This window comes from Eublepharis macularius, chromosome 2, assembly GCF_028583425.1.
Source record: "Eublepharis macularius isolate TG4126 chromosome 2, MPM_Emac_v1.0, whole genome shotgun sequence".
NCBI lineage: Eukaryota > Metazoa > Chordata > Lepidosauria > Squamata > Eublepharidae > Eublepharis > Eublepharis macularius.
In genome coordinates this window covers 154,362,868-154,381,831 of record NC_072791.1, presented here as the reverse complement: position 1 = coordinate 154,381,831, position 18,964 = coordinate 154,362,868, and the positions used below count along the sequence as shown (strand labels likewise).

At 42.6% G+C, this 18,964-nt stretch overlaps 1 protein-coding gene across 1 annotated transcript in view; it reads right to left on the bottom strand.

Annotated features, from left to right (window-relative positions):
* Nucleotides 1-18,964, bottom strand: part of WNT10A (Wnt family member 10A) — a 63,077-nt gene that overhangs the window by 18,235 nt on the left and 25,878 nt on the right. The window lies entirely within an intron of this gene.

Sequence of the window (18,964 nt, the reverse complement as noted above, 5' to 3'; positions counted from 1 at the left end):
ATCTGGCTGGATCCACCCCACGGCTTCCAGACATCTTTGCGCTCCCTGTTTCTATGAAGAAAGGCTGAACACAGAAACCTCTGCCCTCCAGCACCTGTTGGTTAAAAATAGGCACATGCCAAGCAAAAAACACAAAAAAGTGTGTAGATGAGTGAAGGAAAGTGGCACCGCCGATCTCTGGACTGTTGCCACTTTTGTTCAAATTGCTACAGCCTTCCCATCCCTGTCTCACAGTGAGGCGGGTGGGTAGGGAGGCAGTCCCATAGAACCCAATAAAATCTCCTCATATAAGAGCTGACAAGTGCCCATATTTCATACTTAATTACTTACTAATGGTCAGTTGATGTTTCTAAAATGAACTGTGAATGGTTGGTGGTTAGAACACACCCCAGACAGTCAGGCTGGGACTAGAGAGGCACTCTAGAGATGCAGTGAAGCCAGAAAGAGAGAGACAGGCCAGAGTTTGGCAGCTGGGATAGTAGTATTCAAATGGATGCCACTTGCTTTGGCGGTTAGGTGATGCTGCTTCACAGACTAGCACTATCTGGCTAGGTGCTTGCCTGTTCCTCCATGTTCTACATTTATGTGTATCAACAAGTGGCACAAAAATGCTGTAAATATCCTATGAATTCTTTCCTAAAAAAAACCACAGTCCTGTAGTGTTACCCCTGGAACTTCTCACTATTCAGGGAAGTTAGCTGCGTGTTACACTGGCAACACATGCTAATTGGTTTTTCTAAATGCCAAAGGGAGGTAGTCTTCTCCTTGAAGGTCTGGAAGCATGGGCAATGCAGTGAGAGTATAAGCATTCCACAAGTCTTGGCATTCAGGCACCGGACATCTTTTTCAAACATTGCAGTCTGGATTATCTGTTCTTCTTTAGCCCTCCGTGCCTCTTCACCTCAGCTGGGCTTGTGTCTTCCTCATGTCTCCCTTTGCCTGTTCCCTCCAGTCTCTTCTGGTGCAGAGCTTGACCTTTGCAAATGTATAAGCCGTGAAAAGAGTCCTCTCCCTGACAGCCACTTTGAGGCTACTCCATGTAGAAGGTCACTCCCCAAAAGGCACACTCTCAGTATTTCATCTCACTGACTCCTGTCTGGGAACCAGCTTCTGTCTCCACAGCTGCCTTTCTCTCAATGAGCATCCCAGCTGTCCCCTCAGAGTAGCACCATACCTCAGCATGGAATACCCCGATTTCCTTTAACTGGGCATGCTCAGGATTCATGTGTGTGCATATCAGTATACTGAGGCAATCAGTATCAGTTACCTTTCCCTTAATGTGGATCTTGTCTGACCTTTGTTTTCTGAAGCCACAAAAGAACCTTTTTAATTCCAGATATTCTTTCATCTATCCCTCTCGAACATACAAAGCCTGCTTAAAGCCAAGTGGATTAGCCACAAAGATGAGTACACCATAAAGAAGCCCCCCCCCTCCTGCGTGTATGACTACCATGGCCATAGTATAGAAAACCCTGTTATATCTCCCCAGAACATTAAATTTTAATATGCATTAAATGTGGTGTGTGAAAATTTGATTGTTTTGAAGAACAAAAGTCTTGTTCAGTTGGATATGTTAATATGAACGCACTACAGAGACTGGACCAGTGTCATAGACTTGGTTGGAACTGTGCAGCATCAAATGTACCAGTCCTTTAACATCTGAGGCTGAAGAATTTTCCCTGATCCCTATCCTGAAAGCTCATGGTATTACAGCTTTGCCAAATATATCTACAGAAGTCACGAGCCCAGAAACTGTTACTAACCTGCTTGCCTACATATGTCAAATTTGTGGAACTTCCATGGCCTATTAGGAAAAAACTAGCAACAGAGTCAGTTCTAATGGGAAAATATTGGAATATGGACTGATTCCTTAATATAAAGCATACAGGGCAACTCTACTCTCAGCTATGACATATCAAAACAGCAGTGTTTTTCAAAGATTTCTACCCTCAAGGAATATGCTGCCACAAAGCCTCTAGACATTGCAGAGGATTCTAATATGTCAGGGCACAGATTCAGGCCACAAACAATACTGCTCAGGCCTGTTGGACCTCACTAGAATCTTGCACAAACTGTGCTCCATAATGCACTCAGCATTCACTTTGGATCTGCTCATTTCAGGCGTGACTGGTAAAAGTGGATCTGCAGTCTTTCAGAGAAGCATGCCTGCCATTACTATTCTTCTCACTGACAAATCCGAAATTTTATTTATTTAGTACATTTTTGTCCTACCCTTTCTGCAAAGAACTCAAGCCAGTGTACATTAGTCTCCCTTTCTCAAAAAGCTTCAGAGAAACCTCTGGTGTATCTTCAAAACCACTGCAAAAGAGCAAAGCCACAGCAGGTCACAGTTACAGTCCTCCTTCATGTAGGTGACTGACAATCTCAAGGGCCAGGGCTATGGTGACACTTCTCTGGTATGGAGGAAACTGGAAAGCTTTGCTTTGCTTTTTTAGAAAACCTGAGCCATCAGATTATGCTGTATGGAATTCCAGCACCAAGAACGAAACTGGCTTGAAAGATACGGGGGGGGGGGGGGAGCTGTACATGGCTGCAGCTTAGAAAACTTATATTAACAATTGCACAGTTATACTAACTTCAGCTAGTGTATACAACAGTTAGTATAATACATGAGCTGATATGACCCAATAAAAACAGGATTACAATCCGTTGCTACATCTTCCAAAAGGGAAATATCTGGGATTAAACACATGCTAATTCATTTTACAGCTGGCAACCATACACTTTCCTATCACCTCCCACTGAGGCTAAATCTGTGTGGCAACCCCCCTCCCCGCGCACACGTCACCTTGCACAAAGTGGTTTTAAAGGACAGTATAATTCTACCTCCTTTCAATAGTGACTTTCAAACCACGACATGCCATGAATGCCTGCTAATTCATGCTCTCTACCAAATTCAAAGGATATCAATTTCAGAGTGTTGCTGTATCTCACACAGCAAAATACATCTGGCTGGTCTCTGCCTTTGTACATGATCAGACCCTGGAAATTTTTACCACTTGAAGAAGCGGGAAATGCATACCATGTCCATAGGATCATAGTGTTAGGCTAGTACATCATTTGGTTGTTCTGCTCTACTGTCACATTCTTGATTTGACATCTGGCCCTACTATCAGGAGCCAATCTTTTGCAACAATTCAGACAAAGGTTCATATTAGGTCGAGGGTCCCCAACCATTTTGAGCTTGTGGGCACCTTTAGACTTTTGAGAGGGAATTGTCAAGTCAGAGGAGCCGTCCATCCCAGATAGCCGTCCATCCCACTGTGAAAACAGAGCTGAATTGGCACTCTGCCCTCTGTACTCACTTGCAAATGCAATCACACAAACGAAATTCCCATGAAAGTGGCATGCATGTGTGCTGAGCAACAACAGCCTGCATGTGAATTGAGGACCACACATAAAATCCTTTACTTGAGTGTCCCCAGGTACTTGGTAACGTGTATTTCCACTCAGTAACAAGTCCTGTCTTACAACGGCCCCACCCGCTTTCTGAAAAGCTCAGTGGGTGCCAAAGAAAGTACTGGCAGCATCTTGGTGCCCACAGGCACCATGTTGGGGAATCTGCACTAGGTGACTCTTAGATTCCCTTTGAGACTCACACAGTTATGGACAACTTGAAAGGGGAAGTGATGATGGCAAGGGAACTCTTACGCACCTTTGAGTCTCAACAATTGGAAAGTGTACCAGCTATAATTAGAGCATGTTTCTGTTTTTGGCTTTGTTTATACTCTGATGTACACTGGAGTCACGCGAACTCCTACAAGAGAAGAAGCTGCAGGCTGCAACTACCATGAATAAGCATTATTTCACTGCACAGAAGGGAATTTCCAGAACTGAATTTGTCAATGATAGAAGACAAACCCTCTTCAACACTTGACTGCCAGGAAAGGTTTCATATTACAATAGAAGATAAATGCTCACATTGAAGGACAAAGTATTATATCTGAGTTTGTATGAGAGATAAAATAGGAATTTCCGCTTACGAAGTACATAAGGATACTTCAGATAGATATGTATGATTAGGGGGGGGGGGAGAGAGAGAGAATTATCTCTTTCATTTATAGCACCAGAGGAATGTGCAGAGAGAAGAGTGGGATCATATCCACCAGCTCCACCTCTTTCCCTATGTATGTTCAGCATGATGGTTGCCAGGACTTTTTTTCTGGGAAAAGAGGTGGTGGAACTCAGTGGGTTGCCAGGATGGGGGGCAACTCCTGGCAGGAGGTAGTGCCCCTGGTACCACGTGTGCATGTGCAAAGTGTGTGCATGTTTCCGGAACCGCACAATGATGTCACTTTGGGTCAGCTGGAACAAGGGGGGAGTTTTTTAAAGTTTAAGTCGCCCTCAGCAAAAATGGTCACATGGCCGGTGGCCCCACCCCCTGATCTCCAGACAGAGGAGAGTTTAGATTGCCCTCTGCGCCATGGAGGGTGATCTAAACTCCCCTCTGTCTGGAGATCAGGGGGCAGGGCCACCGGCCATGTGACCATTTTCAAGAGGTGCCAGAACTCCGTTCCACCATGTTCTGGCTGAAAAAAAGCCCTGATGGTTGCCATGACTGTTCAGCCTCCACATATACATGAAACTGCTTTACGCTGAGTCAGAGCATTGGTCTATCAAGAACCATATTCTCTACTCAGACTGGCAGGGTGCCAGCTAGAGTTCCTTCACATCACCAGCTAACTCATCCTCTTAACTGGAAATGCTTGAGGTCTGAGCCTGGGACCTTCTGCATGCAAAGCGCATGTTGTCCCACTGAGCCACAATGTCTCCACTTCATTGGAATTAGTCTCTAACTCTTGGCCTACCACCAACCCACCTATTCTGATAAACTCAAAAAGCTTTTGTCTGGGAGTTGTTCCAAAGGGTGTTTTCAGGACAAAGGAGGTGAGCTGAGCAGAAGAATAGGCAATTATTCTAAGTGTTACAATCCAATTGTGCTGTTAGGCATGATCCTGTAGCCTATAGCTTCCTAAATTATAATACCTTCCAGACACAAATTATACACAATGAGGGCTTCTTATCCAGACATCCACACTGGTCAATAAAGAACTCGGAAGTAATGGCAAAATGCTGCACAGAGGGATAGACAGAACGCAACGTCCTCAATGACAGCTGCAAAACAAGTCAGTGCTTACAGTGGAGCAACAACAACCAGGGAACACAGCAAAGCCAGCCTTGGTCACCTGTATTAACTTTAGCACAGCTTTAAGGAGTGTGCAAACTTCCCCACCTTGTGTCTGATCACAATACTGTGAGCATGATGTGTATCTAGGGTATTTTACCAAGATGTCAAATTCTGAAATCAGGGACATCCATTATGCTCTACTCAGTTATTCTGGAACTAAAGACAAACCTCTAAAATACACAGCCTCTAAAAGCAATGCCATTCACCAAACTCAGATCTAGTACTTTCCAAGAAATTTTGTCTGTTCTCCCTGCTCCCTCACAAAAATGCAAAGAAAACTCACTCTTTGGTTTCTAAATGGCAAAGAGTCTAGTAGTACCTTTAAGACTAACCAACTTTACTGTAGCACAAGCTTTCAAGAACCACAGTTCTTTTTCATCCTAATAAGTGAAAAGCAGAGAGCAAGACCTATAGTAGAGTGATGGATGATCAAGGTGTTTGGCACAGGCAGATGATCAGGGAGGACATTACCAAAGGGTGTAATATCAAAGGGAGTGGTGGGGGGGAGAGGTTTTGCATGGTCTTATGGAAGATGAGGGAGTTAACTGAAGTTACCTGGAGGTACTGTTCATTCATTTCTTGGGTAATAATTATAGCAAAGCTTTCAGTATTTTTTAATATATGCAATACATTCTGCTATTACTATGAAACAGTGATACAACACTGATTACAGCAAAGTTGTTATTAAGCATCTTTAAAGAGTTTACTGAAGCTCTCTAATCCAACACAGGAAGAAAAAACTCTTTGTCTATATTGCTGTATATCTGTACCTCTTTCTGTGGCTGTTAATGTTCATTCAGTTAAAATGACACCCCCCTGGCCCCAGGGCATACCTTCCAAGCATGTCATATTACACAGCAGGCGTGCTTGTTCTGCTATGTCTTCAAACATATATAACATGGATTCTGTGTCCCACTGGGAGCCCTAAGATTGATTAAGAGCACTCTTGTTAATAGGGATTTTTTTTAAAGTCTTGTAGCCCATAAGTTATATTATGCAGAAGCTTTCAGACGTTAGTGCCATCTTCATCAGATGCATGATGTGTGTCCTCAAATGGCAGATTTCATATATTATATATGCATACCAACACAGTCTAAAAAATTTTGGTAAATAGAGGGGTCAAAAGACAAGGAAATGTTACTTCTGTACATTGTTTTTGTTTGTTTGTTTGTTTGGTTTTTTTAAAAAAATAAAAAAAATTGTTAAAAAAAAAGACAAGGAAATGCAGGAGGTACAACTGATATTTGTATGCAAAGCTCCAATGTATACAGGACAAGAACAGCAACATTTACTGCTGTTTACAATGGTCACTGAATTTAATTTGTATACCTTTGGGATCTGCATAGAAATGTCATATACTCTAGGATTACATTGCTCTTTACCCATTTTTGTCTATGCTCAATAGTATAGTGTCTGCCCCCTGTGCCAATCCTGAAAGCGGCAAAATCAGACCACCTTTGGAAGAGCCAGTTTGGTGTAGTAGTTAAGAGCACAGGACTCTAATCTGGAGTATGGGCTAGTATGGGCTTAGTCACAGTTCTCTGGAGCTCTCTCAGCCTCACCCACCTCACAGGGTGTTTTGTTGTGGGGATAATAATGGCATACTTTGTAAACCACTCTGAGTGGGCATTAAGTTGTCCTGAAGGGTGGTATATAAATCAAATGTTGTTGTTGTTGTTGTTGAAGAAGAAGCAGGATTGCTATGTACTCAGGTATGCAAAAACGATATGACTATGTTAACCAAAAGAAAGAAAGCGTACAACACCTAATAAGGACTGAATATGTTTCAAGGGACACAGAATCTCGAGACCAGAGTCTGTTTAAAGTGGGAAGGGGAGGGAGATAGTGGCAAACCACTTCTATTAGTTTCGTGCCTTGAAAACCCCAGCAGAGGTTGCAATGTTAGCTGTGACTTGATGGTGCTTTCCACTACCACTATTCAAGAACTTGACAACTTTTGCATGGAGGGGAAGAAGTGTGAATGCTGCAGAAATTTCCTTATCATTTGTTTCCCACCCTCATGATTCCTCATTCCCTTCTCACTTGTTTATACATATCTGCCACAAGCTCCAAGAGTTCCCCTAATCCCTTAGCAGCCCAAATATAGCCAACAGCAGCATATAAGCAATCATCTCAACACTGAAATAGATGGTGCTTGATACAGAAAGAACGGATACCTTTGCAATCACAGCAACCGGCTTATCTCATAGTCTGTACATAACTACCCATACCTGACAAATATCCTGGGAGGTCAGCTTGAGTCTTTGACGTGCCAATGATTACATACACAATGTACATACAAGTGTACACAGCATGTCTGTACCTGTGTCTGCGTGACTGGAACAAGCATTTCACAAGAGAAAGGGAAGCAAGAGAAGCACGAATGCACACTACCTCAGCAAGCTCACAGTCGACAAAATGATGAGCCAATTGGTAGCTGTGTGTGACAACAATGCCACCAGAAACTGGGTATAAGTGTTTGGGATATAAATACGGCCTTCACAAGGCAAAAGTTGGGGGGGGGGGCGTGCTGCTGCTGGTAACAATACATTTTTCAAGAGAGGAAAGGACAGACCCCAAGCCTCCCACTCCAGAAGGCAAAACAACACCAAAGTTGCTCAGCCACAGACAAGTGGAAGGTTTATGAGGCAGCCTTTGCACTCTCTGTAAGACTCAGCTATGACATGCCTCCTTCCTTTCTCCTCCCATGTAACTCACTGAGGAATCCCATCCATGTTGCCCAATACTGCAGGAACTCCATAGCTCAGTGGAACTGCACCGGTTCAGCACACAAGAGAACCCAGGTTTGATTTCTGGTTATTAACTCCCAGGAGAAAGTGTTGGGAAAGCCACACACTCAAAGAGACTGGAGTTATGGAGTTCACTGGTACATGCACCAATTTATGACTCTTCATCTCATCTATTTCTCCAGCACACCATGTTATTGCCTCTCTAAACTACAAGACAGCAATAGGGCTTGGTTTACTTCCACCCTGCCAGTAACCATAGAAGCAAGTTCTAGGTGGATGCTGAGCTGTAGGGACCTCCCCCCTCCTCATGCACACACTGTTTCCTTATTGGTGCTCCATGTACCATGGAGACAATACAAACAGCCCTGGTGGGGTATAGTGCTGGAGAACCCACCACCCCCTTCTTTTTTATTTGCCTTACCCTGAGTAAATATCAGGCAGAGGAAAGGATAACCAGAACAAATACACAGCTGAAACAGTCACAGCTTTTATTGAATCATATCAATAAGAAAGTTCATTATAACAGCATCATAGAAACATGGTGTTTTCATTTATGCAGAGCCTCTGAAACCTTCATGGAAAAGTGACCAAATACCTGGTGCAGCTTTCAGTATCACTGAATTCCTCACTGATCACTGCTACAGCTATTACATTTCTGTCTGTCATGCACTTCTGAGCAGAACAGGACTGCAGAGAGGGAAAATATGGCACTCTCATATAGGAAAAGGTGGTTCCTGATTGGTCCCAGATGCTGCAGGCCTCACTTATGCTCTACATTGCAAAGGAGGAGGTTCCCACACTGTGAGCTGAATAACTTCCTGGTTGCCTGTGGAAAGGCAAGAGAGACATAGGAATAGTCATTAACAATGTATAGCAGCTGCAACAGACAGGTCTATGACTGAGTGCTTGTCTGAAATTGGCAACCATGTGTTTGTGAAAAGATGCTGCTACCCTGGTATGTAGCCCTGCCCCATTCCCACCTCTCATGTCACCACTGGAGGTTTACCTCATGTAATCACTGAAACAATACTAACATACCCAAAGTGAAAATTGCACTGGGATTCTATCTCTGGGTGTATTTATGCTCTCTTCCATGTACCACAGGATGATGCTGTAAAGAAGAATGAAACATAAGTTGTGAACAGCAGTACCAGTGAATAGAATGTTCACCAACAACAGTCAACCCCACCCCCCATTCCCATCCCCATTAGCTTGGGTGGCACAGTATATGACTTCTATGTAGAAGCACTGTTATAAATCACTGAGGGAAGGAAAGTTGCTAATCCAAATTGAATCCCCTACCCCGCCCATCCATCCTCCACCACAATGATGAAGTTTTGAGGGAGGGAAAGGAAGCAAAACCTCCATGTGGAAGCAGCCTCTGTGACTCTAGGCATTAGAATGCTCTTCACATCTTTGGATGCTTAGCAGTGTCAGCATCCTCTAGAACCCAGGTTCTAGAGGAGGAGCTGCTGGCCCCAAGAAGCCAACGGACTAGAGAACCTCTCCTTTTGTTTCACCCTCCATAAGAAGGAACCTAATTTTCCTAGTGGATCTTGTATAGTAATCCACTTATTGCCACCAGTAGCATCCTATGGGCTGGAGGAAAGCAACTATCCTAGCTCATTCCCAACTTTCATTCTCTCCCCACATTCCTTTGGATTACTCTCCTGACAGTGCTGAGCCACTTTGCTGCCTGTCTTGCTCCTGAAACAAAGCTCATCAGCTTCTCTCTTTGTTTGGAGGTTGGCCTGCATATCCAGTCAATATATCCAGGTGATGTCACTTCCTGCTGCCACAACCAAGGTAGGTAAGTGTCTCATCAACATGAGAACAAGCCATAGACAAGGCTTCTGGCCTGATCTGTACAGTCTCTACTTTGCTGGCAAGCTCTCTCCCCCCCCCCCCCACCTTCGCTTACTTACTTGTGTGAGATATCTTGTCCTGTCAGGCCCAAAAGCAGTACTGAAGTTGAGGTTCCTCATCAGTGTATGTGTCTGGAGCCCTGCAGCAGTGTGCCTGTAAGGGTTCTGAGAGAAGACAAGGGTTATTTATCTGCCTTTCTTACTTTTGTGTTAGCCTTGGCCATTTGATATTTCTGCAGAGTACTCTCTGACACCATGTTCCCCATCATTAGAGCTCCCACACAGTTCTGTACTGTCTACTTCAACTGGCAGCGATTCTCCAGGATCTAGGGGAGAGGTTTTTCCCATCACCTACTACCTGAACCTTTAAACTAGAAATGTGAGGGATTGAATTTGGGACCTTCTTCATGCAAATCAGAATCTCTACCAATGAGCTATAGCTCCACTCTTTGTAGGCCTAAACATTGCCAGTATTGTGCCTTGTTGGCTCTTGAATTAGTCAGAATCATGTCCTCTAATGGGGATGAGATCCAGTTTAGTGTAGTGGTTAAGAGCACGGGACTCTAATCTGGAGAACCCAGTTTGATTCCCCACTCCTCCACTTGAAGCCAGCTGGGTGACTTTGGGTCAGTCAGTTTCTAGGAGCTCTCTCAGCCCCACCCACCTCACAGGGTGTTAATTGTTGTGCGGATAATAATAACATACTTTGTAAACTGCTCAGAGTGGACATTGTCCTAAAGGGTGGTATATAAATTGAATGTTGTTGTTTTACAGTTGCCACTTACCCAGTAATGCCAGGGAAATTACCAGTGATGCTGCCTGTCCCCTACCCTCACTCAGTGGGGAGAAATGGGAAGGAAACAGCATGTGGAAGTCACATGTTCTGAAACTTCAAAAATCTCCATGGGGAAGCAGGAAGTTACTTCTAGGAAGTCTTTGCCCCTCCACTCCTGGGGAATGCCAGCCATCCCTAGGTGATTTACTCATACCATGCCTCTTGTTGAGTAACATTGTGCTATCGTGCAAGGTAGGAGCAGTCTCTAAGTAATGAGATCATCCTAACTAAGATCTGCTGCTCCCCCTGCCCACATCACACTCCCGTTCTGCCCCCCGTTTTGCCCCTTGCACTGGTTGAGTCTCATCAATGCTGCAATTGTGCCAGCTTTGTCTTCTACTAGCATAAACATTGGTACACTAGTGTAAATGTAGGCATAATCTTTATAATCTGATAGTGCAAAGGAATTCAGTACAAACCGATCCCTGCCTAGTGGCTGTTAATTGGAGCCATGTCTGGATTTCCATGTCTGAAATGTTCCTGCAGCCCAGCTACCACCAACTCATTCCCCACAGGTCCTCATTTTGGGACAACTGCTAAACAGCAATGTGGACTGCAGCAGCAGAGAAGGTGGGCAGCAGAGGGCTCTGCAAACCTGCTTTATGAGGGCAGTATGTAGAACAGGGGAATTCATATCATGAATCCATTGATGATTCAACACAAAACAAATTCACCTAATTTTCTCTGTCAAAGATTGAAGAATATGATACTGCTGAAGGCCTTTGACCCACAGAAATAACAGGACACACCCACATTTGCAGAAATCCTGCAAAAAAAAAATCACCATATTTATTCAGTAACAAAGACTGGAGGAAACTGGTCTCAAACTTAGTTGTTCTTTCTGTCCTTCCACAAGTAATTTTTAGACCTCCTTCTTCACACTCACTCTGATTTTTTAAAAATTTACTTTTTATTTGTTATTTATAATCCACCTTTCCCACAAAGATGTTTGTTTCTTCAGGTACCAGAACTGGCCAAAGTATGTCCTAGCAGAATGCTTTCCACTTAGTTCGGCAGCGTCAAAAAAGCAGCAACTACCTTCCTGAGATACAGGGAAAGTCTTTCTTGCCCCGTGTGCTGTTGTCTACGGCTTCCCCTTCCCAAGTCCTCCAAGGGCTATGCAAGCAGCTAGTTGCAACATGTCCCCCATTCTCTCTCCCTGCTCCTCCTCCCTCTTTTCCTAATTAAACTGCAGGTGAACCCGCCAGGGACTGGCAATGTGCCAGACTTTCAGCTCTTTGCTGCAGATTGTAACTTGCTTTCTTCCATCTTTCACAGCAGCCCCTGAGATATATACTTTACATGGAGTGGGGGCTGCACTGTGGAGACACTGACAACCTTTTTGCAGGGATATCTCACCCAGAGATCATTGTTAGCCACAAATTCCTAATTTTCACTCAGCACTGCTAATGTGCAGATTTCCCCCCCAACACAACAAACCAGAGCTATAGGTCACCCTTACTCCATTTTACGTATAGACAAAGAACTGAGGCAAGTCTCTCTATACAAGACATCTTACCCAGGAAGGCTCAAGTTCTGTGTGGTCTTATATCTCCCTAGCAGTGCACGTGTATCCACAATGGGAGAACAAATGTAAGATCTTTCACTTGCGCGTCCCTGGGTAAGATGTCTTATATAGAAAGACTCTCAACAGCAACTACTCAGTGGCACATAATATTTCTATGGCTAGGAAATGTTTTGAACCTTCCCCATCTGCAAAAGGGCTGGAAATTATAGCAAGAATAACAACTGGGTCCTATGCTGAACCACATACTGAAGCACAACATCTTAGCTCTAATGTACAATAGCATTGAACACAAATACAAGCCACAAACAACATGGCTGCATATGAAGCATTGATAAGGATAGACACGAGTGAGCTGCACTCTCTTTCCTGTTTTGTGTGAAGGGGGAAACTTGTGCATCTTCTCTTCTCCCCATTAGGAACCTCTCCCCATTAGGAGCTGTTCCCTGCAACACAGATCTATTCTGAAAGGAAGTAACCACTTTCCCCCCTTGCACAAGACACATGGAGTTTGGAAAAAGGATGAAATCATGACTCAGACTGACCAGTTATGAATCACACAATTATGAATCACACATTATGAAGTCCTTGTGTCCTGTCAGGTTGGCAGATGCGATCTTGGTATTTCATGGCCCCTGCACACCTGGGAATTAATTTCTGAGTGTGGAACTCACACAGAACGTCTGATTCATGGGGCATGCAGTGGCCAAGTGGAGAACACCACAGCCTTTTAATGATCACTTGTATATCCTCTGTTGTTATTTCTGCTTCACACAAGAAGAGGTTCATAGGTGCACAGATATGACAAACAGCATCCCAGAAACCATTCACTACAACCAAGCTCTTGAATTCTTACGTAGTACAGAACGTATCCTCATCTCCATATAACTGACTGTTACTAATTTCCTCAGGCATTGTTCTTACCTTTTGTTATAACACTATCACATTCTGAGAAATGGAGGACTCTGCAGACAGTTGGCTGGGTTCCTGCTCTGCATTGTAATTAACGTAATGGCTAAACCAGACTTGAGAAGAACCTACACAATCAGTTAACTATTGAACAGATTCTTCAGCCAGGATTTGATAGCATTCCCCTTGAAGGGCACCATCCCTTTACATAGCACCTTCCCCTTGGAGAGGGGAGGGATGAATACCAGCTTCTGGTCCTCAGCACTAGAAGGTTCTAAACCAGTACTTCTGAACTCTGCAGAACTTCATCAATACCACAAAAAAAATTTCAAATATCCAAATTCAGTGAGGAATTCAACATTTGTGCAAAAACAAACGAGTCTAAATATCACACTGAAAGTAAACCTTATATTGATTTTAGATGTGTTTATTTGATTTGATATTTTAATATTTGAAAAAATAGATAATATAAAGAAGACAGGAAAAATGCTTCACTTCTTTTCTAACTGTGTATGTTGACAGAAAGAGAAAGAGAGAGAGAGCAGTTATTTACAAATAAGTTTTCCTGACAATAATTTAGCAGTAACTGAATTGTGTTCCCTACCAACAGCTTTTTCTGGCCTGTAAACATTTTCATAGATAGGAGTTCCTTTGGATTTGAAAAATTAATTTAGGGCTTCCTCCTTGGAACAAAGGTTGGGAAACACTGCTCTAAACCAATGTCTGCACAGACACACATCCTGTATGTGGGATTGCAAAGACCACAGAGAAGCAGCATTAAGAAATATGGTTAGACTAAGAAGCCCCAATAGTTGGGAGCTAAACAGAGTTAGTTTCTTTTGCATAAAGATAAAAATGTTAAGAGGAGAATTAATCACTTGAATAAACTTCGATGCTAGGGAAATATGAGAAAATATAAATTATCCACCTTCTTATGGTCTCTCAATCAAACACTGATTTCCTTCCTAAAAATGCAGATTATGTAAAACAATGGCATGAGGTACAGGAGCAGATAGGATTATTTCAATTAATCTTCCCTGTTCTATATATGTAGGGAACCATTCCCTAACAATACTAACAAAGGAGCAAACCTAAGCAGATGTACTTGAAAGTAGATCCCATATTCTTCAGTGGGGCTTATTCCTAGAAAAGTGTTCTTAGGAGGGTAATGTAAGATGTTCTCCTACTTGGCCCAGGACAGATCTGTTGTAATGTGTACAAGTAGCCTCCAGGGGACAGTTTCCTGCTTTGCGTATTGCGTGTTCTTCAGTCTTGGCCCTTCAAGAATCCTGTAGCAAATTGGTGGCTGCTGAGGCTTGACTGAGAGGCTGACAAAAAAGCCAGCTAAGCCAAACTGAGGTCTGAATAAAAAGTGTGTCATGGTATTCAAGATACAACGTAGGGCATTGAGGATAAACTGAAGCCCCATCTTGGCAAACAACCAGCCTGAGGAGGGGATGCTTCTCTATTTTTTGGTTGACATTGTAATTTCTCAAGATAGGAGAAAATGGCTGCCACTGTGTTACAATTTGATCCTTGGCAACAAACTTGGGAGGAATACTGTGAAATTATCATACATTTCCCCCCACTGAAAATGATGTAACAAATGAGGATTTTAAAAAAGTGATTCTGCTCAGTAGTGGGGATCCTTCCACTTAAAGTTTAATGAAAAATCTGTCACTGCCTGAAAAACCCAGTGGTAAAACTTTTGGAGAGTTAGTAAATTTGTTGAAGAACCACTTTAATCTTGTTCCTAGTGAAAGAGTGGAGTGTTTTAAATTTAGTTCACAATCCAAAAAGTCTGGGAAGCCTATAGGGGAGTTTGTGGCTGAACTGAGGTTCAGGAACCCAGGTTCCCCAGTATGGGTGGGGGATCCCCCCACTTCTACCCTCCGCTCCCTCAGTGTCCCTAATTTACTAGGAAAGGGATGGTTAGCTGATTTGGGTTTAAGCTTTGATGAACGAGTTCAGGTTTTCAACTTGGGGAAGGTATTTTTCTTGGAAGATGTTTTATCTATGCACCAAGCGGTTTTCCTGGAAGAACTGGGTGCTATAAAAGATATGGTAGCAAATATATATATAAAACCAAACAGTATGCCTCATTATTTAAAACCTAGAATGGTTCCTTCTGCAATAAGACAAAACCAAGAAATACTAATAACAACAACAAAATTCAATTTATATACCACCCTTCTTGACAACTTAATGCCCACAGAGCTGTTTAAAAAGTATGTTATTATTATCCCCACAACAATCACCCTGTGAGGTGGGTGATGTGGAGAGAGCTCTAAGAGAGCTGTGACTGACCCAAGGTCACCCAGCTGACTTCAAGTGGAGGAGTGGGGAATCAAATCGGGTTCTCCAGATTAGAGTCTTGCCACTCTTAACCACTACAAACTGGCTCCAGAAAAAATGGAATTGGAAAGATTATTAAAAGCAGGTATTATAGATCCTGTAAAGTTTTCAGAATGGGCAGCTCCAGGGCTTTTTTTCAGCTGGAACGCAGTGGAACGGAGTTCCGGAACCTCTTGAAAATGGTCACATGGCTGGTGGCCCCACCCCCTGATCTCCAGACAGAGGGGAGTGGAGGGCAATCTAAACTCCCCTCCGTCTGGAGATCAGGGGGCGGGGCCACCAGCCATGTGACCATTTTCTCCAACGGCAACCCACTAAGTTCCATCACCTCTTTTCCCAGAAAAAAAGCCCTGGGCAGCTCCAATTGTGCCTGTGTTAAAACTGGATGGCTTAGTGCATATATGTGGAGATTACAAACTGACTGTTAACAGGGTGGCACAGCTGGAACAATACCCTATCCCCAAAATAGAAGATCTTTTTACAGCATTAACAGATTGGTTGTTTACAAAATTAAATACAAGTCATACCTATCAACAACTTGATAGGAATATGTTACAATCAATACACACAAAGGTCTCGTCATATATAATCGCTTACCTTTTGGAGTCTTTTCTGCCCCAGCGATCTTTCAAAGGACCAAGGAGGGATTACTTCAAGGGATTCCTCATATAGCTGTTTTGTTGGATGTCATATTAATGATGGGGACCACAACATGTGAACATTTACAAGATTTGGCAGAATTTTAAACAGACTGAAGGACTCAGAATTGCACCTTAAGAGAAGCAAGTTTTTGAAGCCGAAGGTGATCTATTTAGGATATAAAGTGGATGCTCGAGGGCTACACCCTGTAATGGACAAAATCCAAGCAATATGGAATGCTCCCAGACCAAAGTATGTTTCTGAGCCAAAAGCTTACTTAGGATTGCTTAATTATTATAGTAATGTTTTTACCTAACTTGTCTTTTTTAATTTTTTTTATTTTTAACATCTAAAACAGTAAACTACAAAAAACTACAATAGTACAAGGGGAGGAAAAGAAGGGGAAAAAAGGAGAGGGGGAAGGGGGGTGTAAGAAAGGGGAAGGCAACATACAAACACTAAACACTACACTTCAATGCTTTCCCTTCATACTGCCATAATTGAAAAAAAGCCTAATAAAGTAATGATGGAATGGTTAATCTTACAAAATACAAATTACAGTTCAAATTAAATCTCCCCCCCCCCCCGGGCCTCGGACGCAGTTCTCTCTGAGCAGCTACAGCCGCAGCGCTCGGTTTTTACCTAACTTGTCGATGCTTCTCTCGCCTCTTTACACATTACTTAAGAAAAGGGTCATATAGCACTGGGAAGCATCTCAAGAACCAGTGTTTGAGAAATCAAAACACCTGCAAACTTCAGATGTTGGTCCTTTATCAACTAGCTAAAGACTTAGTTTTAACATGTGATGTTTCACCTTACAGAACTGGGGGAGTTCTGGCTCATAGGATAGAGGATGGGTCTGAGAAACCCATAGGATTTGTGTCATGAACTTTGTCCCATGCAGAGCCCAATTATTCACAGCTGGATCAGGAAGGATTAGCTGTTATGTTTGGAATTCAAAAATTTCACATATACTTATGGGAGAAATGTTACAATTTGCACAGATCCAGCTGTGAACCTCGGTACATGCCAAGCAATGTGTACAAAAAGTAGTTTAAAAACTTCATCCTTAGAGCTGAACGAACATATCAAGGTGTGATGCTTCATCCCAACTGAGGGAATTCAATAACAACTATTCAGGACAACATGGTCCCATTACCAGCTACAGTATAATAGGTTCAAAGCAGAGTAGATAAAAATCAATGATTTAAATTGGATTTTTTTAATAAAATGTTTTTTGAGGAAAAATATATCTAAAGGTAATTTACTGTTTAAAATACATTATAGTCCAAAGGTTATCATCATGAAATAAGGGTTAGTTTTTAATTATGTAGCGTGAGGCTGTATATTCATGCAATGTTTAATTTTTTTGGTAAACGAATTTCATTAATTCATTCACAATGTCATGCTCTTCCAGAGATTTCTGTAAGACTATTGGGTAATTTTTCTATCTAGAAGATATCATCACAGATATTTGGTTTTACAATTCTCAAAACTGAATTTGTGTCTGCAGAGATCACATGTCTCTTCTTCACAGCTAAAAGGTTATAAAATAAACATACATAGTTGAGAAAAATACCTTAATTCCATTGTTCCTTTGTAAATCTTTGTACACAGAACCAACCCCTTACCTCTTAAGTGCTAAGTTTAAAAAAAATTCAATGAATAGAAGACGGTTAGAAGTAGAATAGATCTGCACAAGAAGCTAAGCATGAAGAGTCTTTATGTAGAAAAGAATGAGTCTTTATGTAGAAAACCATAATTTAAATATAGTCTTACTGACGACTGATTTAAATCGTGATTTAAATCATGATTTAAATCGATTCGATTTAAATCAAATCCCCCCTGGTTCAAAGAGACCATGGGTGCCATGTTTCTAAAAAATGGATGGAGCCAAGTGGGGCTTTTGCCCAGCAGGGCTTCTGATAGATCATTGGAGATCTGATTGGCTGTGCAGATTTTTAAGAAGTTGCTTCAGCAGCAGCTGCCACCATAACATGAGGATCTTCACTGAATGGCTGAAGATAAGCAGTATGTATGCAAGATAGGGTTGCCATTCCCTCAGTGGGGGCGGAGGATCCCCCACTTCCAGCCTCTGCCCCCTGCCACTGCTTACCCAGCCAGTGGAGGGGGGCACAGGGAACGAGGGGGGGCACAGGGAATGAGTAGCAAGGAACCTTCCATGCAAGAATGCAGAGGGCCCTCACCAGCGGGCATACTCCTGTGCTCAGCGGTCAATTTTTGGCCCCAACATGCTGAACTGGCCCCATGTAAAGCATGGGAGCAAGCCCACTGTCAGCGCTATGATGCCGTTTCTTGGAAGTGTCATCACATTGGCCCCAGCAGCACACAAAAAAATGCTCTTAAAGCAAGTTCTAGGAAACCCTCCCCCACCCAAAGAGAGGGTATAGGGACCTGGCAACCCTAATACAACCCTATTAGAGTGATGTATGACCTCACTCCTTGAGATTTTGAGATTAATTTCACCTTTTGTGGCAGCCCTTTTTTTGAATGGCTTCTCCTATTATGGCAGCCATTTTGTGGTTGAGTCCACCACCCAGTGCCAGAATTCCAAAGCTGCTGACAGGCTCAAAGAGTTTAGGGATCCCAGACCCATAAATTGGTTAAGAGACTACTATGGATGATGTTACTTATAAATGACTTACCATCTATTTTTTAGGAAATAAAAGCAGGTTCAGAACACTAGCTATATTTCTTATTTCCATTACTGACCTAGCCAAGGTAAGGAAGGAAATGAACAGATTATGGGTGCTATTTGTTTTTATTTAATTACCAATAAAAATTTATTAATAATCTTTGAAAAAATCAGGTTCAGGAAAACAGAATTTAGAGTGGAGATGGGATAAGGGGAAGAGC